Raw genomic sequence first — 21,235 nt, forward strand, 5'->3', positions numbered from 1 at the left:
TTTATGTTGCGATTGTTGTCCACCAAGGGTCTTCAGGAATGAGTGGCATACAAGTACAGTAAATAAAGAAGTAAATAGAAATAAATAGAAAGATACTACATTACTGTTGAAATAGTCATAAAGTGCAAAATAAAATGTGATTCATTGAATTCTACAATGGAACTAACTTCCCAAGTAAACATAGGCTTTCCCCAGACTGAAAAACAGTCTGAAATATATGGATTATGGTGAAGTTTAAGGAAATGTGCAAAACCATTTATTACCCAAAGAATATTTATTTGATACTGGAATTGACTGATTTTGGGAACATGTAAGTTCATTATATAGTACAGATATATTCTGGTAGAGTAACTCATGCCCTTCTCAGTTTGTGCTTAGATAGTTGTAATTCATTCAACATTTGGCTGCCCTTAAAGATAATATGGAGGCTATAACTGGTCCAGAATACAGCTGTCCATCTGCTGTCCAGTCCAGGACTTGAGAGTACAGCAAAATAATATGAAGCTTTCATAAGCTGCATACTGTAGGTTCCTATAAGGCTCTTAGGTATAGTTCAAGGTATGGTCATGATCTCTCAAGCCCTGTATGGCTTGGTTCCTTGATACCTTCGAGATTGTCTGACCTAGGTAGAGTCTATCTGTCCACTTCGTGCAGGCCATGAAGACAAGAGGAAGCAGGTCTGCTTGGTGGTGTCCTCCTCACTGTTGAACAGCTTGCTCTTGAAGTGAGGATGGCCTCTTCCCTGTTGTCCTTTAAGAAAACAGTCAAGACCACACTTTTCTAACAGGTCTTCAGAGAAAAAGACTTAGAAGCAGACAGCCCAGGGAAGAAATATGATGTAACTTAGGGGTTAAATGATGGGCTTTATTTCATTATGGTTGTTTATGGTTTTTCTTTATTGTGAGCTGCCTAGAATCCTAGGAGGAGGCCACATATATATATTATTGTATAAATAAATAATTTTTGAAATAAAATCCAAAATGAAGAACATAATATATTATTCTTTACTGAAATGCTATTTTCCACTTCTGTGACTCAGAATCTTAGACTACGTTTTGTAAGAAATGTTAAAATGATTATCTGAGCAGTATAATGATTTATCTCAAATTCTGCATTTAGCTAGGAGCAGCTCAATTTCAACATTTTAAAGCATATAAATAAATATATTCGAAGGAGTTTTGTCTAGTCCTATACAGTTTCTGACTCAGGCCAACTGATCCATTTGCCAGCCAGTCACATCTTCATAAAGTTCTGCATATTATCTGCACAGTCAATGCCTTTGGACAATGGTTTCTGATGTTGAGGAAGCCTATTTTTCATCCAGCTGTTCAGAACTAACCAGCCCACCCACCATTCCTTTCTGTTTTCTCCATGGACAGAAAACTGGCTGGCTGGAAATGTTAGGCCAGTAAAAGAAAGAGAGAGAGGAAGGTGTTCTACGGTTGGGGTTGTTTGTTCTGCCTTCTAATTGAAATGATTTGGCTCTGTTCTTTTATTTCCACTGTCAGTGCTTCGGGGGAGGGACACTACTTTAGATTGGGCAAATCAGGAACATTAGACACCCTCCAAATACTAATTGGAGCTTTTTTCCCAAGGAAGGAGCAACAGCACATGGGAGAGCTTAGCACACAGTTATATTGGAGCCCATATGAGAGCAATGGGCTGACATTTGGAAGCTTAATGCACCTTTCTCCCTGTTGCTCCTTTTACAGGTAAAATAAGGCACCTCTGCTGCTCACTGTCCCAAACAAGAGTTCTCCTCTGTACAGGGACTTGATAAATAAGTGTCCACATCATTGCTTGCACTTTTCCTCTTTCTTCTGCTCTTTACATTTAACCATTGCCTTCATACGGTATATTAAGTTACTCTCTTCTTTGCTTTACTAAAAATATTTTTTAGTGTTTCATTTTTTTTAGGTGGGCAGTATGTCATGCTCCCAGATCAAATGTTCTCAGAACAATTGATTGGACTCGCATGCATGTTTCAGTCAACACGTGTGTTCTTCTTGCGAGTCGAAGGCATGGGAGGGGGAACATCGTTGGAGTGTGAAATCATTTTGTTTGGACTATCTTGTAATGCCAAGGTCATTTGCGAGGAGCCACTGAAGACAACTGCAGATGCTTACACTAACTGGCATGAGAGGGAGGGGTGCATACCTGAGATGGGGAGTGGGGGGGAAATTTGAATTCACTGAACATGTTTAATGGGGGGAAAGCGCGGGCTTTTCCATTCGCAACTTTTTCCTTTGTACTGAATGCTACACACCATTAAAGAGAATTCTAAGTAAATGCTTATGAGTCGGATTTAATGGGAAGTTGAGTGTTCCAGTCATCATAGCTTGCCCAAGAAGAAGCTGTTATTCCTCACATGCTGATCAAAGGATTTGTCCTAAGTTTTGAAGAAAATACTGTAGTAGGCACTCTGCATGTTTCAACTGAGGAGCAAAACACAAACTTCAGAATGCATGGAAGTTCTGATGTGTCATAAAGGGTGGAAAGTTCTGCTTCCCTGGAAACAGTCCTGCTTCACTCTTGGGGCCTAGTAGAGCCCATTCAAGCAATACTGCAACAATGCCAGAACAGCCAGTGGCACAACCTCTGCTCACAGGTATTCCAGTAGCTCTTTATTTAGGGTGGCATAAATAGGTAGCCATGAGATGGTGCAATACATTCTGATTTCAGCTGAAAATTTCAAACTGATTTCAGTTCCACATGAAGTTGTGAGAATGATCCACTAGTATGAGGAATTCTTAAATTGCTTTCTCTAACAATTCTACATTCCATCTTAGCTATTTTAAAGTGTTACAGTTCATTTGATCACAGAAGGTCTGCAGAACTTCATCCTATTACCCTTGTAGATTGTTCAGAAGGCTGGTAAGAAAACAGGAGTTGATCTCTAATTTATAACACAAAAAGAAAAGGTTGCTCTGAAAATAATGGGAGAGAAATTGCTTTATTTACTGTTATGAGAAGGCACAGATGCTATGACGCAAAAATCAGTACACGTATAGGCCAGCCTTCCCCAACTTCATGCTCTCCAAATATGTTCAGCTCCTTTTCCCCCATTCACTGACGTCAGTGATGATCCAGCTTCAGATCCACACCTTTCACAGACTTGGAGAAATCAATCAGATTGAAGTGGGATGTTCAGCGTCTGGCAGCCTGGAGACTGTACTGAACTTGTGCTGAGGGTGGTATATCAAATGTTAGTGGGACCAGTACTCTATTTTTGGGGTGAGAGTTTCAGGGTTCTTAACAGGTAAAATCTATTTAGAAACCTATCCAGGAGTTTTGCTCCTGAAAATCTTCCCAACTTACTAAATTTAAAAAATGCTCTGCCAACTCCTGGGATAACAAAAGAGGTGCTATGGGATGTACACCTTGCCTCCTTAGTTTAAAGGATCCCAAGCACTCCTGCTCTGGTAAATGAGACAAAAATTGCATATCACTATATGTAGTTCTTCCACTACATGTGGGATGTGGATACATTTGGAGCAGATAATTTATCTGTCCCCATCACTTGGTATTGAAGGGGCTAGAGGTAATACATATATCAAAAATACCAGAAAAAGAACTCTATGTATGCAGCTAGACATGTGCTAGAAAGAAGCACCAATTACATTTGCCCAACATACATGGAGCCTTGACAGTATATGTGAATGGCCTGGCTGAGATAAAAAAATTAGTCTGAGACAAGCATCTCTACTCCTACTTCCACCACTCCCAAATACATCACAATGCCTTTGAAATTACTGTTATTTAGATCAGTTTGGATGCCAGATTATGGAACTTGTCTAGATCAGAAGGGACTTCTCTAGTTCATGGGGAAAATACTAAACTTACAGAAATAGATCTAGAGATGGAGATCTGACAAATCAAATCTGTAAGAAGGCCAGGAATGGATGGTGCCTTTATTGAAAGAGAATTACTCATTTTTCATTAGGAACGTAGAATGTGAGTAACATGAACCAAGGAAAGCTTGATTATTAAAGAGGAACCTAACTGTATTGAATTGGATGTTTTAGGAATAACTGAATATAGGTGGTTCTGAACTGACTATTAAAACACAATTATATGAAATGTGATTATTCAGGACATAAAACCATACAAAGGAATGGAGTGGCTACAGTACTCAAAAATTACCCAGCGAGATACAGTATGTGCTGAACAATAACCCAATAAATGAAAGGAATACATCTATTAGAATGAGTGGATATCAATTTTATACAAGTATAAGCCCCTGCTAAAGACATGATGGTGGAAAGCATTAAGGAATTCTATGCAAAACGGCAAGAAGTACTAGATGCAACATCTAGAAATACATCATAATGGGTAACTGCAATACAAAAATCAGAGACAAAGAGGGACCTGGAAAAACAGTAAGGTTGGATAAATGCAATAATGCAGGAGATGGGTTAGTAGAGCTTTGCAAAAAGGATTTTTTGTTGCCAACACCTGCTTCAAGCAACTTAAACATATATTCTACAGTTATATATTACCCAGTGGACAACATCAGAATCAAATAGAGTACATAATGGGAAACACAAGAAGGACAGTTGCTATCTGGTCAGCCAAACAATTTTGGCTGCAGATTGTGAAGGAGACCATGAGGTAATGGTGTCAAATATATGTTAGTTATAAAAGTAATGACTCTGTGCATGCAAGACTTGAGCAGGAGGATCAAGGTCAGAATGTAAGATTGCTTTAAGAAACATATTCAGTATTGGTAACTTATGTAAAAGGAAATCCAAGGAAAGATAAGACATTGTGAAAACATTTTTTTAAAAATTGTGAAAACATCCAAGTGGCTTTCAGGACAAGCTATCAAGGAAAGATAGAAGATGAAAATCTTAGGCCAACAGAATGGCATATGACAGCTGAATGCAAACTTCCAATTTTAAGCAAGAAAAGACATGGAAATATACCTCATTCAAGAATATCAACAAATAGAAGAAAATAACATAAAGTGAGGATGAAAGAACTTTTTAAGAAGATCAGATTGTCCCAAGAAAATGTACAAGTAAGATAGGACTGTTTAGAAGTAACAGAGAGCAGGTCTTCTTTGACATAAACTAGTGCTAGGTGGAGGGGGGGGGGGAGCCACCATGCAGCAGTGATTCATCTCTCATCACTACTAGATTGGACTATTCCATGGCACTTCCTTTGAAAATAATTTGTTGGCATGAACATGTTACATTGGTGTTTTGAGCCCTACGCTGATTTCATATGGTATATGAAATAATACCTGGTATAATTAAAAGTGCTGGATTTGATGTATAAAACTCTATATGGCTTGGCACCAAGATACTTTCAGGACCATCTTCTCCAACCAGATTCCTACCTAATCCATGTCTCCTCAGAGAAACTGCTATTAGTCTCCAATTTTTGTGAGGTAGAGTGGGTGCACCTGGACTATGGAATAGCCTTCCCCCTGGATATTCAATTGGCCCCAGTATTGCTTGCCTTTCCCTAAGCTTTTCAAAATACAATTAATTTGGAGAGCCTTTGGAAGTTGAGATGATGGTATTGGCTTGGGTCAAGGATGGGTTTTGTTGCTGTTCTATTTCTGTCCTTAATAATTTTTTTTAATTCTGTGTCATGGATATATTATTGTATTGTTTTCATGACTGTGAACCACTGAGAATCTTTTGATTGCATCAGACACAAATTGAATAAATTAATAATTGTGGAAAAGATGTAATGGGGCAAATGGCCTAAAAGAAAGATGGAAAGACTATTACTGAAACCAGTAATAAAACCAGTAAAACCAGCTATATGCAGGATTATAGATTAATAGAAACATTTGTACAGAGAATATATATTCAGCAACATACTCCACTAAAAAGTGACATATGGGAGGTAATAGATTAGCGTGAATTAGGAAAGTAGCAGGCACAGAGGAAATGCCCACTAAAGCTGTAGGAGAAGAGGCAGTTAAGTTCCAATAGCTCTATGTCAACAAATGTGGAACAAGACTGGAAGGTTTTGGTTTATACACCCAGAGTATATTGAAGAAGGGAGATGCAAGAGAATGTGCGAATTAACAAACCATTCAATTAACTCCCATAAGCAAAGCTGTGCCTAGCCTTACAAAGACAAATACTGTAGAGCTATAGATGGAAACAGAAACGGACATGCAGGTTTGAGAAAAGACTGAGAGATACAAGTGAGCAGACGATAGACTACAGAACACCCCCACCATACCTAGCAACAGAGGAGACAGAAATAGAAGAAAAGCAAGTCAGCAGATAAGGCAGGTGGGTGAGAGCAAGGAGATCATTGGAATCCTACTGGACGAACTATGGCTGACCACTGAGCATAGCTTGAGATGGTTGGCATTCATCTGTATGATTGCCAGGGATTGGGCCTGTCTCTGTGACATCTAACTGACTGTCAAAATATCAAATAGCACCTGTGTATTTCTCTTGTAGGTGACTGAATATACAATTCACATGAAAATCTACAGGACTAATCTGATTTGACATATTACGTATATACCACTGGATTATATTGGTCTGTACTTCTCAAGACATACTCCCAAGCCATTGTAGATGTGTAAAAGGAGACAAGGTTTTCGGCAGCTGTAGTCCAAAATTTGTAGCTCTTGCTAAATTTTGCAGAGTTTTTTTTTATTTTAAGGCCCTTTAGTACTTGAGACCCCACTTGCCTCCAGAAGTGACACAAGGTGGGGGTGGGGGTTGCCAAGGGGGAATGAATGACAAAGGAAGCATTGTGCAATCATAGTGCAAACCCTGCTTCTTTTGTATGTGTGCCATGGCATTCCATGCATGTACAAAAGGGCTAGAACTTATGTCACAATGGTGTGATGCTGCTTTCATCATTTTGAGGAAGCCTCCAATGTTGCAGACACCTTTGCTGGTTTCTTCACCCAATTTCTAAGTTCACTATCTTCAAAAAGTACTTCATAGCCCATCTGTCACTGAAAGTGGCAATGAAAGTGCCTCCTTAAGGGTAGCACTCCCCAGCCTTGGAATTCCTTCCACAAACAACTTTTCAACCAGCAGATATTCTTTTCTTTTTAAGTCATTTAAACCATATTGTACATTATTTTTATTTCATGGATCACATCTGCTTTGAATTAAGTTAATGCCCTGCTTTTATTTCTCTGCATTGTTTTTAAGTGATGCAAAGTGATGTTTTCATTGTTGCCTTGTTTCTTTTTATAGAAGTTTATCTATCTGTCCATGTGTCTACCTGCAATTTTAGATAGTGTTTGACTTGATTCTAGGAAAGCTTATGCCAAAATACATCTATCAATATTTAAGATGTTATTTTCATAACCATGCCTTTGATGTTTAAAAATGTATACCACATCAAAATAACCATGATTTTTTTTTATAAAAAGGAAGCAAGGAGGACTCTGTCTATAGTATCTCCCTGAATTATACAGATTAAAACATGGCAAAAAGTCTTGTCATGATCAAAGAAAACATGTCTTCAAATATTTCAGTTGTGCAAAGTTTGTAAGGTACTCTGGAACCCTAGAGTTTTATCACGGAGACAATCTCTTGATTTAGTTGTTTTTCTTTGCCAGACAATCGGTGCAACATGACAGATACCATGCAGCGAATTTCTCTTTCCAAGGTGAGGCATGAATTTGTGTGGAGTTTTCCCCACAAATCCCTCTCTTCCTTCCTCCCTCCCTCCCTTCCTCCCTCCTATCCTGTTCAAAGCAAATTAAAGGTAAACTTGATTTAAGATAGAGTAGCTGTTCAGGTGGATTGAATGACCAGATTTCTATTAAGCAAATTCCTAGGAAGTTCATTTAATTTTTTTTAATCCACCTCAAATTCAGTTCCACTAGATTTCATCATGATAATACACTGTTCTTCCATTGCATCCCATTGCTAGCTTGACAAAGTCTCAGTTTTATATGGAATTTAGATGTTATCCAATAACATTAGGGTATCCAACAATACCTAATCAAGGAACTACCAAGGAGAAAACCAAACCCCCACCAACACTGGCAAGGCAAGCTACTGTATATAAACGGAGCAAACCCCACACTCACTAGCACTGATGATGTTATCTAGTCGGGTAATGAAACGTCTGCAAACAAATAGCCAAGCTCAGAGAGCACCAAGGACTCCACAGTTCAACTCTGAGCTACAGAAATTCTCTTCTATTAGTTTTTCTCTCTCAAGTAGTAGAAAGCTATGGGATGGTGGCTCACATAATAGATTTAGTAGGAGAAGGAAACGGGATGATGGCTGACATAATACATTTTTGGGTAGCATCCTAATTTCTAGTTTGCTTTCTCACTATTAAGTTATTTAAACTTGATACTAGTTTTTTTCCATATAATGATATAACTGACAATTCTGACCATGTGAGGTATAATGAAGTTATATTAAGCAATTTAAATTGCCCCATCAAGTTGGAGTTTGCATTTATCTTATGTAAATGGATCCAAGTAATCCAAAGCTACAGAAAGCAGTTTCAGATGTATAAAATGACATTCACATTTTAGTGATTAAATAATTGCTGAGTTGGAATCAAAATTCAGTTGTTCATTAGACAGAAAGCTTTAAAACTTTTAGAGAAAAATGATGAAAATTAGTAAATGTAAATAGACTACCACTATGACTGATTATTAGTTTGTTGCTATGTAACTTTCAGTCCAACCCTCCCTATTTACATCTTACCTTACTGCTAGAATGCTGGAACTACCTGTCCCCTTGAGTTGAACGTAGGACCCAGCTTGAAAAGCAGAACTAAAGTATCCTTGAAAGCTGTTGGAGCTCTGGTGCAGAAATTATTGCAAAGGAGAAAATATTTAGCCACAAGATGTTACTGAGGAATCATGTTTAAATATCAGAATCTATAGCACACACCTACATTATAGACACAAGAGATCTACCCAAACTATGGAGGAGATCTACAGTTTTGAATTATTTGTGGTAGTGCATTGCCTGTTCCATGAAGATAAGGGACCAAACAGAGCATCCCTGTATCTTCAGGTTTCAAATACGCTGAGAAAGGAGCTATCTACTGACCACATATTTTTGAGAATGATCCTTGACGTGCATCCCTCTTTTGCAAAGTCCTTATGGATACAATATTGTGGGCTAACAGTATTTCTCCATTCTACTGCTTTATTGGGCAGTCTGATTACAAAAGTCTTGGTAATGTGAATATTACCTTTTCCTATGTCTTCTCCACTATTCAGCCACCAGTGAAACAGAGCATGTACAAGACTCTGTATATGATGGACTACAAACCATACGCTGAGGGCCAGAACCAGCTACCCATGATGGATCTCTCAAAGGTATGCAATATTTTTATCAATTTTTCCTTAATGTTCTTTGCCCTTAATTAACTTTTTTTCAGAGCTAACATTAGGTGTATAATTATTTTTTTATAGTAAATTTTATTAGATTTCAAAGAAAGGATAAAAACTACAATAAAAACAAAAAAATTACAAAAAAAGAAAAAAAACTTTAAAAGTGCAGAAACACAAGAGAAGTTTATTTTTTTAAAATTTACAGGAAGATGTGGCTTCTGACTTTTAACAACAAGGATATACAAAGTTCCCATAATCAATCTCTTACTCTATACTAAACCAAAACATCACATTATTTCTATAAATCATTCCCCTTTAACACATAATAAAAATCACTAAATAACTAAGTACACTTACTCCTCCCCCCTATATTAAAATAAAGAAAAAAAAATTATAAACCTCCTGAACATCTTTCTCCCCTCCAAAAGATAAAACATATTTAATTATTCCCTTCCTACCACTATTCTATACATTTCTGTCTACTATAATAAAAATCAAATTGAAAGGCACGTAGGTTGTCAGATATTATACTTAATGATATAACAATTTTAATAATCCCAATCTTAATAAACACAAAAAACAAAGCCAATTCAAAACAGTAAATCCAAATCTTTAAAGGCAAATAACATCAGTCGAATCCTTAAAGCAAACCAAATAAACATTCTTCAACCCTTATCCCACTTCAAAATAAACCAGAGCAGTTACATGTTCCCAAGATATGCACAGAGCTTTCTTCTTAAGAAAATCAAACAGCCCAGCTGCCCCTTTCCAAAATTCCAGGTTCTTTTCACACATTCCACCAGGAGATCGACCCTATTTATGGCTTGCAGATCACTCTCTCTCCTAGATTTCTCCAAGTCCATTATCCAATCTTCACCCAGCATCTTGATAGAAATCCCAGTCTCAGTTTTAAAAGAAACCTTTCTATCGCTCTTAGATTCCTCAGTTTCATCCACCACATCCCCAACCTGATGGCACATTTTAGCTCTCATATTTTCCACAATGTCCTGGATATCTTGCATAAAGGTTTGATAAAAGTCAAAAGATATTTGTTTGCAGTCCTGGTGAAGGTCAGAAAGGATCGGTTTGAAATCCTCCATTTCCCACGCAGTAGATTATGGCACCCCCTAGGAACTTAATCTGAAAAAGTCAAAGATATTGGAAAGTTCAAAAGTTGTTTACACAAAGTGAGAGTGAATAGCAGACTGTTCTCAAGGGAAACCGAAGACAGAAAGCTGAAGATTCAAATCAGCCGATTCAACATGTAGGAAAATGCTAGTATCTTCAAATTTAATACAAAAATAATAACAGGAAGACAATTATTTATTCAATCTTTGAAATTTCCTTTGGTAGGAAAACGAAGTCCAAAATTAAAAAAAAAAATTAAAAAGTAATCCAAAAAATAACATTAAGCACCAAGAGGACCAGCTTCTCCTCACCGTAAAAAGCCTCTCTTGGGGTACATATACTTTAAAACACACACACACACACAAATTGGTGATTTAGAAATGTGGTGGCCGGACTTAGTGTCTCTTTAAGGCTACAGCATGGCTTGGAAATGGTGACGTCCCTGCCTCCTGGGTACTCTTACCAAACAAAAGCAAAATGCGATCTTCTGGCTGCAAGCTGCTGTTTCAGAGGACAAATGGGATAATTCCAAGTATTCTCCTTAATCTGGAGAATGTTTCTGGGTTTCAGGAAAGCCTTCCCAAGCCCCAAAAAAGTTGCCGCGTTGTCCACTCCGCCCACCAAACCAGCGGGCACAGTTTAGTCCGCCATTCCCACTGGAAGCCCCGTTAGGTGTATAATTATTATCTACGTGATTTAATAAGGCCTGGTTTTGGCATTCAGACATCAAAACATGATATAAATATACATTTCATATTTCAGAGTTGTCCAGTTTTCTTCATCAGTTCCCCTCCCCCTGCCTCCAAAGTTTATGTCAGTTTTGAGATGACTTCCATAAATTTCAAAAAAGAGAATGATGTCTCCCAAAATTCATGAGCTTCCGCTTGCTAATCATCAATGGAAGACATGGGTGATGAGGGTGGAGGCCAAGAGGGGGACATATTATGAAACATGCATTGTGACATCATGGTGCAAACTCCACCCCTTTTGTACACGTGTCATGATGTCACATGAACCACTTAAGGGATGGAGCTTGCATTATGATATTATAACACACGTTCCATCATTTTGACAAAACTCTGCTTGCTGCAGGGATGCCTGGCCCAGTTTATTTTTTGGTCCAAGACTGATGGACCAAAATCAGTTCTTTTTTGGGTCCATGGTACTACTGGTAACCAAATCCCTTATTTGATGGCATCTTCTTTCTTTCATTCATTCTTTCTCAACACCCAGCTTTTACAGAAAAACATTATCCCTGGAAAAACCATTGTGATGATGATAATAATAAAGGAAAGGACATTATTCAGTGTGTTTGCCCACACCCCAGCTGACTATCATTTTGCAAATTTTAATTGCCACCACACAAAATTTAGCTGCATTATATGTGATAAATGGTTTCATGTCAGACAAGAGAAAATCTACAAACAGGCTTTCATTTTGACCTATATAGTGTGGTAGCAGGGAGGAAATGAGAGTTTGGTGACTGTACTGATAATAGTGACAGTAGGGCAGCATGTGTGCGGTCATTTCAATGGCTCCAGTGCAGCAGGGGCAAGTTCTTTGGCACATGGGGATTTTAGCAAATCTCCCATTAAGGGGAGCACATCAAGGCCAGCACTGAAAAAAACCTCTTCGTTGGGCAGGAGAAATTAGGGTTGTTAGATATCTGCCTGATTCCCATGTAGAGTCCATTGTGTGATTTCTGATGTGCACTGAAACGTGGCTGAGCTCTTCCGGTGATCGGCATCTATGCCTCTTTCTCTAATGGTTCTTTTCACTTGGGCATAATCCAAATGGAGTTGTTCAAGTGACGTTCTATAGCAGGTGAGTTTCCCTACTGTTGCTTGATGCCAAGAAGATTGAAAATGATCTGCGTTGGCCAAGGCTGGTGATAAATGTCTGCCAGAGAGTTGCTCCTTACCTGTTCTTTTCTTTTTTTCCCTCCTCCTTCCCTCCAAACTGTTGTTTCCTTGTTTACATGCTTGTTCCCTTTCTGCTTTCTCTTTCTCTTCTCTGCCTTTTGTTTCTCTACTGGACCATCTCTAGTAGCAGCACTGCATGAAACTGACTTATATGCACAGCCTGCCAAAGCCCTCCCTTTGCAGTTAACTCTCCACCATGCTAGTCACTCTGACTCCAAGGCAGAACTAGCTGAGCCAGGTGAGCAATTTGCTGCACCTTCCGAGGCGCATTGCTGGGAGGGGGCTGAGACCACCAAATGGAATGCAGCTAGGAAGCACCCCAAGCCACTGGGAGGGTTGGTGGGAGACAAGAATAGAATAGTGACAGACCAGAGACAGGAGGAAAGCTGGCAGACCACAACAGTCTTAAATGGTCAGCAAGTATCCAGCTGATCCTACTCACTACGTGTTATCTGACGCCCTGGAACGGACACTGAAAACATCAGATGTTATACACTTCAAAATGCTATTTGATAATGACAGCTTAAGGGGAAAACATTATTCTGCTACCATTACAGTCAAGGATAACTTAAGGCTGTCTCACTCATGAGTAGAAGAGGAGATGAAGGAAATATCATGAAGTGTAGGAGGGGGGAAGACACTGTCAGGGAAACTTTGTACTGTGGGTAGGTGCAAGACCCTCACTCCCTTCCCAATTCAGAACTACTCTGCTCTTCTGGACTCAGGGTTTTTTTTTCATGTGAAGATTAATTAGAGGCATAATGTCTTGTTCTGGCACATTAATTAAACCTAATATAGTCCACATTCTGGCATCAGCCACATGGTTAAAGGCCTTCCTGTAGTCTATAATGCAAAAGTAAATCTCCTTCCTGGGCATCAACAAGGGGAGCAAATGATGAAGCATGCATTGCAATGGAAACTCTGCTGCTTTGCACTTGCATCTAATAGCTATGTACCTATTGTTCATTGGATTACAAGTGAACACATACTGTTCTTTTTGTTTATCAGAGCCATTTGATTCCTTTCCATGCTTTCACACCCTGAACAATAATGCCATGTACTCATCTGTTTTAGTAGCCCATTCCAGACCCCCCAAGTTCACTTATTTCTGGTCCATTTCTGATACATACAGCTCAATATACTTAATTTCCTCTTTGTTTCCTTAGTTCATGCTTCTTACATTCCCACGTTATGTGTCCTTGTAAAATGAGGAATTCCTCTTTCAGTACTAGCATCATCAGTGACCAGGTCTCCTTGCAGTCCTCTCTTCCATATTTATTCAGGAAAGTTTGGTGCTCTTTCCCAGTAACTAGAGTATGTTATCTGACTGGAAAGTTTGCATCAATACAGAAGTGGTTGGCTATTGCCTTCTTCTAAGTTTGATGTTGGGATTCCTCCTCCTAGCTGGGGCTGTGTCCCTCATGCCTGAGGAATCCCACCTGCCCTCACCTGTTGTGGATATCCTTAGGTTCATTCACCTGGCAAGAGTGACCACCCTATCAGGATCTCACTCTCCTGCTGGCATTACTCCCAGGGTACTGGAGCTCCTGAGCCTTCCTGCCATTTCAAAGTTATAATGTGGTAGGGAAGGGAAGTAAGAGGAGAGAAAAACAGAAATATATAATTATCTATTTAATGCCTTTAGATTTCCAGAACTTAGAAGTTTGCACTGTTTTGTGCCATTTGGTTAGATTATTACCATCCTGTGGACAATGGATTTTTTTCCCCTCATGGACCTACATAGTTATAATTCTTTCTCAGTCATTAATTATGATATACTTTATGATAAATGGTATCTAAAAACAAATATTTTAGAGCAATTAGTATAGAACTATATGTCATATAGTCTGTAATCTTAGAGGAATTACATCACCAGGTTGAAATATATCCAGTGACTTTTACTGTAAACGACTTAATGAAAGAATTACATTTTAAAAATAATCACAACTGTTTTCTTCTCAGCTGCAATCTTTTTGTATGTGCTAGCTGCAGATATTTTAAATAAATCTCTGATTAATTTAATTGATTTTGTCTCCATCTCAATAGCTGTGGAATATTGATAATCTGTTACAGTTTTCTCCAACTCAGGGTCTTCAGATATGTTCATTTATTTCTTTATTAAATTTGTTATGGCTTCCAACTTTGGTAGGCTCTGGGCAGTTTACAAAATCTAATCCATGGGTAAAACAGTTAAAAATAAAACAAAACAAGAGAGCCCAATAACAATAATAAAACATAACAACCCCCCTGCCTCCCAACACATTAACCCCAGGCCTGGGGACAAAGCAAGATTTTAAGGGATTTCCAGAACCCCAGGAGAGGGGGTGCCATCCATAACTCTGGGGGGATGCTGTTCCAGACACTGGGGCTGCAACAGAGAAGGCAGACTTCCTTGGTTCCACAAGGTGGCAACATGTAATAAAAGGGACCTGGAACGCCCTCTGCCCGAACACACCTAGTGGGCAGAAACAATTGGAGAGAGGCGGTCCTTTGTGTTAGCATATAACTCTCTTACCTACTGTAAGATGGTAGTTCAGTTAAGTTCAAAGTTGATTTCTATCAAAAACCAAAGAACAAAACAATCAACAAGCTGTTTAAAAGTAAAAGAGGAAGACCAGGCATAAAACACAAGTTAAAAGAATAGAACAGAATATTATTACCACTGTCGTTACCAGTATAAACTCCGTCTGTGTTTTTGTCTTAAATACTTTACATTAGTGACCTAAAAGTAAGATTCTAGGACAGAAGTAGACAAAAAAATTATACACACACACACGCACGCATACACACATACACATACTAATTCAGTGTTATTCAAGGGTTAGCCATAGTAATGTTATGTTAAGGAAAATGGGGATTAGTCAACTTGGATCTTACCTTGCTCGCAGCGTAAACAGAATTTCAATGTCCAGGGAGGTAGAATCCATTCGATCTGAGACAAGAGTTTGTATATAGAAGGTATCAGGATGACTGACTTAAATTGAGTAGATAAGGGGAAATAAAATGGATTCTAACTTCCTTATAAAAACAGCAGTACAACAGTATACATCTGAGATGGCATTGTCTGAAAGGTGGCAGATTAGGGAAGGCAGCCCTTTCAGATTGTTACAAACACCGCACTTCAGTTTTATAGGTATTCCTTATTCCACAGGGCTTCATGGTTGCAACATACAGAGTTAAAAACAAAAAAACAAAATCTCCACCTGCATCTGCTGCTTGTGCAACTTGATTTTGCAGAAACTGCAACTGGAAGCTCAGCTGAAAAAGAAGGAGTTTGCAAGGCTTGTTGAGAAGGAACCCATGAAATACACTGAGGAGCCCATCTGCCAAGAGGTGGAACCACCTTATCCTGTAAGAATAGATGAGAGTTTGTCAAGCAGCCAAGAAGCTCCACTAGCATTCCAGCAAGTACAGGAAGGTCCAGAAAAGTACTGCCTTCCTTTGGAGCCAATTGCAGTCCAGAAAAAGGAAGCAGAGAGCATAGCTCCGCAGACAGACACATTTGCCATGCCAGGTAAAAAGGCCCATCCTATAATTCTTCACCTCAAGGATGAAACTACTGAACTTTTGTTAAAAAAGGGCATTCATATGTGGTTAGACTCAACATTATGTGGCATTAGGAATACAAAATTAGATTATGAGGTTTTGATCCACTTAAGCTCCTTGATTGTTCTAGTTTAGCCTGCAGGGAGAATGTATGTGAATATTTAAAGAATTCATTCAGTAAAAATTACATGCACAGAGAACACCAACATGTTAGGATGACAACCTCCACATAATTGTTCATCTGGTATATTGTTTTTCAGTGAACTGAAAAGCATTTTGTGAGACCATCAGTACCTCTGGTGGGTGAGGCAACCTCCATCCCCCACAAAAGTATGGGAATCAGGATTTTGTTAAATGCTACTGATTTCTTTAAATATAGTATCTTTGGGCCTCTTGACTTGCAGTTCCTTCATCTCTTTGAAGGCAGGGTACCTTTCCTGAATTCTGCCTCTAAGGAAAAGGGTTTTGGAACATATTGGACATTCTCTTTTTCAGATGACCCTCAGAATGGTTTCTCTGACTGCTATATCCATTAGATGGGAATGCTGCCAGACTCTAATCTATTGGCTTGATTGATTGGCTTCAGGATATTCATGTTTCTCATTAGCTTCCAGCCAGGGAATTCAGAAACAATAGCCCTTCTGTGCTATCTCTTAAGTTCCATTAAATTTGAACAATGGTTTTCCTAAGCTTATTGTGCAATTAATGGTTTAACTCAGCTACTAGTGCTCCATCTTCAGAAAATCTCCAACAGTTATTCCTTGTATTAAATACATTAAATATAAGTCAACACTGTATTTTAGGAAAAGCAAAGCACTATACAAATAAAACCAAAACAATTATCACTAAGGATTTTCATTGGGAAGGAACCCAAAATTTGGGGGTCTTCACAAATATGTAAGGCTATAATAAAGGATAAATGTACTTCTCCATGTTATTTTTGTATCTGTTCTTATCTTTAACTGTTACAATAATTCTGTACTATTAGCTTTTCCCATAGAAATATAACCACTGCTTTTACTTTTACTAAAATTTATGTCACTAAATTTGTTATTTTTCTAAGTTAACTGTGATACCTGAATTTTCACTCCACATACTGATGTCATTCCATACAATGAATGGGCTGGATCAAAGGAAGTTACCAGGAAGTAAGTGTTGCTCTGCTGAACGCAGTTGGGAAATAAAGAAGCTCGTCTAAGGCAGGAGTACGGGCTCCAGGTGTGGCTAAATTGGCCTGGGTTTTTTGCTCCTTATTCTCAAGTGCAGCATATAGGTTGTTCCATCATCCTACTCGAAAAAGCACAGGAAAAATGATGAATTAAATAGAAGACACTTAACTAGCAAGCAAACAAACAAAAGGAGAGAACTCTCTTAAGTTATGGGGGAAAATGGTGAAGTGGAAAAGGCCATCTGCACTGGCTTTAGGGACTGCACATTATATCCTCTTAGGATGGGAACCAAGGGAAAAAGAAGTCATCCTGCAAATCAAAATCCACACTCACACTTGTTTTTAATAAATCCGCACATCACCTAAACCATGGTGTTCTGCTCCAGAATCCAAGGGCCCAACCTCAAAAAGAAATTCATTGTTTGGAGACCATCACCTCAGGGAAAAAATAGCTCATAGTTAGCTATTCTGAAATGCATCCTGACCATGCCCACAGCATTCTTATAATACTTTGATACAGTGTTGGTAAATACATTTTGCTCCATCCATATCTTTATAAGATATTGTACACATTGTACATAGTAAGCCATTCTCTGAATGTAACTGGCCCCCAGTGATCTTTTGGGTATGATGGGAAAAAAAGTAATATTACAATGTGAGATTTTCCTTTTCCTGGAAGAATAGGTGCTCCTTGTATCAAGCAAGAATTGGGGCAGAACTGGAACAACTATCAACAATTTATGTTAGAAATGCGGCGGGCTAATCAATCACAACTTAAAGAAATTAAGAAATCGCATTTGGGATCTTCTATTTTTCAGGCAGGTTAGTTGAATTAAGTAAAATACACATAGTTGCTAAGATGCCAATAATTATGGAAATATCATCCACCCCTTTCCCAAAGACAAAGAAACAATCTTTAATTCATGATAACTGAAAACTTTTGCTTCATATCTGCTCTTTTAATAGATTTTGCCACCGCTGCTGATGCAAGTACTTACCAAAGGGATTATAAATATTGGCCCAGGGTCCGTAGTGGCTTTTATCGAGCAAATCGGAATTTCTCCAGCTTTTTTTTCCATGATGGCTACTACAATGAGTGAGCATTGTTGCATGGATTTTGATGGTAGGAAGAGGCTAAAGGTAAAAGGACAATGCCACAGATTAGTAAAGTTTACATTCCTGGCCACAGGATCTGTCTAATTTAAGGAATCCTCAGCCCACATTTATGATGTGAATCTTCTAAACAGTGAGCAAAAGTATCACCACTGATCACGTACAGAGGTTACAGCAAGCACCACGATCCTTCTGGACGTATGATACCATACATACCATTCTGCATGATACCATCCTTTTATTTACTGGATTCCTCTCTTTTTGTGATAGCATTCCTGAGAGATAGCATAGCAACAATATCTTTAAATAGCTGAAATAAGATAATTGAGCCATTATTAAAACTACTTCTGGCCATCAAAAGACAGCATAAATGATGCAAATCAGTTCTAGCAATCTTTCTGAATTGGGTCTTTGGCAGGTCTTCTGGGGAGGGAATTCCACCAAAAAGTGCCACCACTGAGAAGAAGTACTAACAGTTCTTTGATGCACCCGTATGGCTAGAAAAATAAGACAGTATCCAAAAGTTTGTTTTTTAATAATTCCCATTTGTCATTACCCATCCATTCTCTTCTTTGTAGGAACCCCTGGATGTCAGAATACATGGATAACTATAACATCTTCTTGAGGAAGCTGGACTGGAAAATTCGGAATCCTGTGTCAACTTTCTGCTCCGGAGTCAGGCCCATATCCCATCTTTCCCCTGAAATATCCACACAGACTCCAATAGCTGTGAACACTGCACTTTAAAAAGGTGCACAGTGTTCTATCTGACAGCTGCATTAATTATGGTATGAATTAAATTTGACCATACAGCACTTGTGCATGTAAAATAATTCATCCATTCCTTCTTCAATTCCGTTATGACTCATAGAAAGAGACTGTTTTTGAGCCAACCTTTCTATCCTGGGCTGTGGAGTCCCTAAGTAATTACATAATGGATGAAATTATTTTCTTTCCTATATAGAACATGGCTTTTCTTCTTTTCAGACAAAGTATTATCTTTAGAATCTGAACATACTAAAATACATGTTACATATTTCTTTTTGATTGCAGTTCCACAAGCAACATAGGACACCTGCTACAGAGATTTTGGCATGGGATCAGGGCAACTTGAAGAACATTTGTAAACCAAAGGCAACTGTTTATATTTCAGTTATTTATACATTTATATAGTTGTTAAAGCTTGTTTTTGATAATATATTTACCAAAACAAAACCAGGGCACTGATTTGAATTGTATATGGAAATTGACAGTGCTACTGTGCAATAGACTTCTCTTAGGATCAATAATCCACGGATAGTTTTTCAGGTTATGCCTTTTAAATAAACAGTAGACAAAACATAAACAAACTGTGTTATGCTTATTTAGTATAAGAGTGCTGACTCCTTGTGCTTGTTTTGTTTTGCTTTAAGTTGCGTAATCATGAAGTCTGTCACAAACAGGAACACAACTGGCCAGATCTTCTGGGACCTCTGCTCTCCTACCCTTACACTGAGTTGCAGGAAGACTGAATACAGCTATTCCCCCAGCTGAAAGTGTTCCAACTAGTTCAGGAAGCTAAGCTGGCACCACCTATCCTTCAATAGGGAGATTCCTTTTGCAATCTGAATGAGGACGCTAGAAGCTTTCCCCTTCCCCAGGATTAAACAGTTAGAGAAACTGCTCGAGTTTTCTCTTTTATCCATAGTTACCAGACTCAAACTGCTTTTGGCTGTGTGATGTTAGGAGAAATCCATTACTAGAGTAACAAAGGATACTCTTTATTTTAATATGCGCAGAAAAGAAAGGACTTGGGGAATAAGGTAGCTGCAGCAAGTCGTAGGAGGCTTAGATCTATGTGCAAAGTTAGCATTCATTAACCAGCAGAGACACAGGCAGAAACTACAGCACTAAGCAAAGCAATACTGAATATAAATAAAAATAAATAACACATCCCTGATATTTCTGCCTACTGTATGCTTTCCCTGTCACCCTTACCTTGCTGGTCCAGTTTTCCCATAGCTTTTGAGCAAAGGGTCACCTTTAACTGCTCAGTATTTTCAGCAATTAAAATGTTTCTCAGCATGTTGCCATTATCAATAAAGACTGCTGGGTTGAGAGCGTTAATCCCTCTAGGGCCTAAGGGGCTATGTTGGGAGAAACCAAAAAGCTGTATGTTTGGTGTTTGCAATAACGAAAACAGCTTTCAAATATTCTTGAAGGCTACTTTTTAAGATCAAGAATACCAAAAAGTACTGTAAATCAGGACCACACAGTATTTCTTAGAACCTTTTCCCTTTTAAGTCCAGAAGGCCGGGGGTGGGGGTGGGGGTGGGGGCAATAGCAGTAGAAAAAGACTGAAGATACAGGCGCTTGCAGGTTCTCCTGTAAGTGTTTTGTTCTCATCTTCTGGCCATGAAAACTGAAAACGATTCCCCAGAACTGAGTAAAATGATGTACTGGACACTTCATTTGGACTTGTAAAAATGGCCTCCAACAAATATTTACTTACTTATTTTCTATCCCACCTTTTATTATTTTTATAAATAACTCAAGGCGGCAAACATACCTAAAACTCCTTCCTCCTCCTATTTTTCCCACAAAAGCAACCCTGTGAGGTGAGTTGGGTTGAGAGAGAGTGAATATGTTGCTGCAGAATGTTGAAGATGGTTAGTCAGCCTTTTCTGGGATAGATGACAATTTTCCACTGCCTGAAAAAAATCTCATGTTAAGATTGTAGAAGTGGAAAAGTAAGACCTCCTTTTCTTCCTGCCACATAGTAGATTTGATAATGCAATCTAAAATGTGATTGGTCAATTTCACTTTAATTCAGTGCCAGGAAAAAAACAGCAACCAATCAAACTGTACACAAGAGATGTTTGTATGCTCAGATTTTCAGACCTCCAGCAGCATCTAGTGGTCATAGATGCTGTGGAAGTTTAACTGGCATTCTCAAGCTAGTGCCATGAGCAGACCAATGGAAAGCACATATTGCAGGAATTTATTTAGCTGTAAATTCCTGTAAATACAACCTGACCTATCAATTTTTTTTGCTTAACCTAGAAATAGCAAGTA

At 38.5% G+C, this 21,235-nt stretch overlaps 1 long non-coding RNA gene across 1 annotated transcript; it reads right to left on the minus strand.

Moving 5' to 3' along the window:
• Positions 1 to 14,891: 14,891 nt before the first annotated feature.
• Positions 14,892 to 19,566, minus strand: LOC134495167 (uncharacterized). The gene is made up of 3 exons (XR_010067790.1): positions 19,200 to 19,566; positions 18,067 to 18,202; positions 14,892 to 17,187 (listed from the first exon to the last, which is right to left on the minus strand). It is a non-coding gene; the product is annotated as an uncharacterized LOC134495167 (long non-coding RNA).
• Between the last annotated feature and the right edge of the window lie 1,669 nt (positions 19,567 to 21,235).

Source organism: Candoia aspera, chromosome 4 (genome assembly GCF_035149785.1).
Source record: "Candoia aspera isolate rCanAsp1 chromosome 4, rCanAsp1.hap2, whole genome shotgun sequence".
Taxonomy (NCBI): Eukaryota; Metazoa; Chordata; class Lepidosauria; order Squamata; family Boidae; genus Candoia; species Candoia aspera.